The sequence below is a fragment of the Vicia villosa genome, linkage group LG5, assembly GCF_029867415.1.
Source record: "Vicia villosa cultivar HV-30 ecotype Madison, WI linkage group LG5, Vvil1.0, whole genome shotgun sequence".
In the NCBI taxonomy this organism is placed as follows: Eukaryota; Viridiplantae; Streptophyta; class Magnoliopsida; order Fabales; family Fabaceae; genus Vicia; species Vicia villosa.
In genome coordinates, this window is record NC_081184.1 from 44284606 (window position 1) to 44289870 (window position 5265).

Here is a 5265-nt window from a genome sequence, read left to right on the forward strand (position 1 = left end):
TGTATCTTCATAGGTTAACTACTACCTTAAACTCAACACAATGAGGTTTAGCTCTCCATAGTCATGAAGAACACACAAGATTTCATGGAAGGATTCATCTTCATCAAGGGAATGTCTTCGATTTATGTTGAATTCTCCGTCGAAAGTTATTTTCTACTCTAGAATAGGATTTCTCTCTGAAATTCGTTCACCAAGGATCCCTCTCTTATGAGGATTAGGGCTTCTATTTATAATAATTTCACTTTTTACGGATTGGCGAGGCTCGACACGGATTGGCGAGGCTCGGCACTGATTGGCGAGGCTCGACACTGATTGGCGAGGCTCGAAGTGAAGTCAGAATGTATGGCGCGGCTCGCCCATTATTGGCGAGGCTCGGCGTGAAGTCAGAATGTATGGCGCGGCTCGCCTATTATTGGCAAGGCTCGGCCTTTACTTCATCCCACTTCTTTGTTGATTTCTCTTCTCCAGAGTCCTTGTCTTCGTGTTTCTTCGTTCCTACTTTTCAACCTTAATACCTGCACGAATAACACCCAAAGTGACACAATTTACTCTATAATTATCATCGAACTTCTAGAGTTCGGTTCTAACCATAAAAGCATTAAAAATCATAAAATATGTTCAACTTCAAATTAAAAGGTAGTTAATTTGACAAATGAAAACACTACTAATTCACTCCTAACAAATTCGTAGTCGAAAGTTTTTCCATTTGAAGCTTGGGTAAAAAGATAAAGAGATTGGAAGTTGGGAGAATTCAATTGGTGCAAACTATGTTGCTGGGCAAAATACTGGGCACGCGTGACACATTTCATCAAATAGTTGGCATGCCAACTTTGAGGTTGATTTCAGAAAAATATAAAAGTCCTTTTGGTGCAAACTTGGTGTCTATCTCTTCTCCCCCATTCCCTCTATACAACAAAACAAAGATTAAGTCAATTAAGCAAATATTGAATCAATTGTGAGTGTTCAAAGTCACACTCTTGCCAAGCCATGCATTGCCAAGTGCATGGGCTAACATCCAGGGCTTGCACAAGGCATTTTGTCAAACACGTGGTACGCCAAATATAAAGCCAATTTCAGAGGCTTGTAAGCATTCAATTGACTCAAATTTGGTATGAAAATAATCTCCTCCATGCCTTCTACCCTAAGGTCAAATAATTATGCCATTTGGTTACTTGAGTGTTGAGATATGACTTGTTGAAGAGAGCTATTGGTAAAGCGTAATATGACCGGCTAAGGGAAAACTGCAAGCGCGTGGCCAAGGTCTTCATTCCTATCAGGTTTCACATGATCTTTTCCTACACTTCCAGGTCTTATCTCAAGAATTAACCAACACAAAATTTGTTCTACTATAAGTGAGCTTTGATGTGAATCCAAGAAATGATCATTTGAGTCATTGGTTGGTAAGTTTGAAGCTTGAGAAGTTCACAAATTGAAGCTGTAAGGGATTCACGTGGAAACTTGCAGCATGCATATATTTCACCACCATTAGCTTTTGATTTAAAAGCCATGCAAAATATTGCACGTGAAAGGTAAAGAAAAAGGTTACTACCAAGGCATAACTTGCATGCTAAGCATGAAAAAAAGATACACTACAGTACTCACCACCATAACTCCCTATGCCATACACACACATATATAAACTCTAGCCATTCACTCTTAACACACACGCTCCATAACTTTCTTTTTCAGTTTCAAAACTCCCTCATTCTCATCATCCTCTCTCTCTCTCATCTTCATCTTCATCACCAACAAACTCTAACCGTTTCTAACTACCATAACCACCTTCAAGCTACACAACAACCTTCAACACCATCGTTGATCGTCTCTTCATCACTTCCATGGACCCGAAGCATCATCACAATCTCCTTTGAGAAAGCTGCAAGATCCTCGGTTTTCAAGCCTCAAGAAGAAGATCCTTGAGTTTATTTCTCACGGGATCGTGTCCACTCCATAACCGTTCATCATTGGCAGCAAGGAGCTTGAAGAGTGTGAAGTCTTTCCTCGACGATTAATCCAAGATTTCCCTCAGGTAAGATCTAGAACTTGTTATATCTCATGTAGCGTATCGTAGATGCGTACACATTTTAGATTCAGTTTTTTAGTTTGACTTCAATTTGCGTGAAACCGTTGATATTTGACTGTTTGAATGAGGTATTTGAGTTTTAAATGTTGTGAGGATTGTCTCTGTACCGTTAGCATGTGTTTCTGACGCAATGTTAGATGTTAGGGTCTTAGAAACGGCCTCGGTTTGGGAGATAGAGGGAGAATTGATGAAAACAAGCATCGGATTCGTGCTCAGCACGAAAATTCGAGTCGATTGGTGGTGGTGACATTTGTTTCTGGGCGAGTTTGAATTCGGTCACGGTGGGGGCTCGCCAGAGAAGACGACCGGAGCAGAGCTCCGGCGTCTGAGTATTCTGTTTATTTTTCTCACCGATTGCATATGTGGCGTGATCTCATTGGTTTCCTTTCCCACTTAATGTTAGCTTTTGTCTTTACTTCAATCATTGAAACGCGTTGTGGCATCCTGCTATTGGCCCATGCATGGCTTTGTCTTATTCTCATTAAAAGTACTACTTGACCAATTGATAAATGTATGGGGAATATATTTGTCACGTTGCCATTAATCACATGCTGATAAAAATGAGAAAAAAGGAAATAATGATAGGAGTTTGGGTTAATGGTTCATGGGCCACGATGTGACTTGGGCTTAGATAGAATCTTGCTAAAAACACTCCCTGATTGCTGATGTTGCGCATGCATTGTAGTGATTGAGCTCGGTTTCTTAATTTCCACACCTCCTGAATTAGGCCCATTTTGCTCTTAATATTGATTCAGTTCATTTCCTGATTACTCCTGCACCCCCTGGTTGTTAGTTTTAATTTTAGTTTTAATTTTGTTTTCTCTTGACTTTTGACTCATTAATCATTTTTCTCTCATATAAAAATTGATAAAAATAGTTTTTCTTGCCAATTAGATTTTAGAAATAATTGTCTAATTAGAATTTTAATTATTGATTTCTTTGAATTTTGATTGGTTCTTACATAAAACAATAAATAGTCTTTTTTAGTTTTAATTTTTGGAAATAGCTTTGAAATGAATAAAAATACAATATTGCTTGTGAATATTTTCATGGTTAGTTTAGATTTTAATTCTTCCTTTTTGTGAATATTTTCATATTTTGTGAAACGCCTAAAATACCCCTAGTTGTTAAAGTTGACTTTAGTCAACTTAAACAACTTTTCTTTCTTAGTTAATTCCCTTTAGATGTTAGGTAAGTTCTTAAATAGGAATTAGAATAACAATTAGGCTAGAAATTAGGTTAGTCCCCCCTTCTTTCATTCTTTTTCTTTTCAACATTAAAACACTTAATAAATAGTTGAATACATTCCCTCTAAAAAATACAAAGAAAACACTTAAAAAACATTAATAAAAAAGTGAAAATCATTAAATAGGGGATGGAAGCTTAAATCTCCCTTGCTTAAGGGAATCATTCGAGTGCTTGGATCTCCCTTGCTTAAGGGAACCATCCGAGCGTAAGTTCCCAATATCTAAAAAATACAAACCAAAGAGTAACTCGAGCTTCCCTTGCTTAAGGGATTCCCTCGAAACGCTCAAACTCTCTTCTGTCTCTCGCCCTCGTGGCATTCTTAAGAACATGTTGAATCCATTCCATAATTAGGCGTATAAGTCTCCAAAGGTCGAGCATCGTGGAGTGCGACTTTAACCTCTGTTCACCTAAAAAACACCAAAACATAGAAAATCTTGAGCCGAACTACGGCGCTCTGATTCCTGGAAGGGATACGTAGGCATCAAGTCACGGGGCTTGAACGAGCACACTTGTAAATAATCCTTCTTTTCCCCGTATTTCTTTTGCATTCATTCGCATGTAGACATAGACATAGTACACACACTTTAGATAGAAACAAACATAGGTGGATACCATTGAGTACGATGGGCGCGAGGGGTGCTAATACCTTCCCCTTGCGTAACCGACTACCGTACCTAGATTCTCTGGTCGCAAGACCCTGTTCCTTCCTAAGTAGGTTATCTGATATTCCTTTCCCTGGATGGGATAAATATATTAGTGGCGACTCTGATTCCACTTTTCGCGGTAGCGACAGCTGGCGACTCTGCTGGGGAAGTTAGACTTATTGCGGGTCCGTACTTAGCGAGTCGATCCTAGCCTTTGTTTGTTTCTTTTATTGGGTGTTTCTTTGTTTATTTATATGTTTACATCTTGTATATATGTTTGCATATCATGTTTACTTTCCGCATGCATCTGGACTATATTATGGGTCCCGGTGGGGCCACATTTTTTCTGCTTTGTTTTGCAGGTGGGGGGTTTGTGTGAGGTAAAAGGCCCACTACCCAGGCCAGTGACACATAGGATTAGCATGGATGCTCATGTTGACTCCCGTAGCGCTTGCTATGATCGAGTTTGACATGGGGTACCACAACTGGGCGAGGTTCTTTCATGGAACACTGTGTCTGGCACGCTTGTTGCCTCAAACACTTTGTACCCCGTGGGAACTGTAGACCCTGGTGACTATTAGGGACCACTTGTCCGTGTCTAGACTACATACCCGTGAGATTGGGGTGGGACAGGAAACCTTGACTCCTACATACCTTTGGCTCTTCATATTTGAGGTCGGACATTTATTTGGTCTGTTCTCATGGTGCTTGATATTCTGGTATTCAAAAGGGCGTCGAACCTTTGATCCTGTGACATTTGACCTATGCAGAGGTTTTACCTCACTTATTCAGAGGATTGCACAGTGGTTACTAAGATTATATGGACCTTGATCCCATGTTTTTGCATTGCATAACATCATTGCTTTATCCACTTCATTTGTGGGGGATCCTAAAGTTTATTTAAAAAAAAAAAGAGAAAAAAATAGAAAAAGGAAAGATATTCTATACAAAAAAAAAGGGGCTTTGATTCCAAAAGAAAAAGAGAAACAAAAGTTGATGAAAAGACTTTAGAATCTCTCATAAATGAAACATACATGCATCCCATCATGCATTTCATGGCTCTTTCAAAAACTTATGGGACCCTTTCTCTCCAGATTTCAAGATCAACAACAGATTTGACTTCTCACCGCCACGAGCTCCAAGATCAACAATGGAACAACTCCGTGAGGAAATGGATGAGATGAGGGAACAAATAGGTCATCTTATGTTGGAGGTGCAAGACTTGATCCATAATCAGAATGCACTAAAAGAGGAAAATAGTCAGTTGAAGACTCAAGTGAGTCTGGTCAT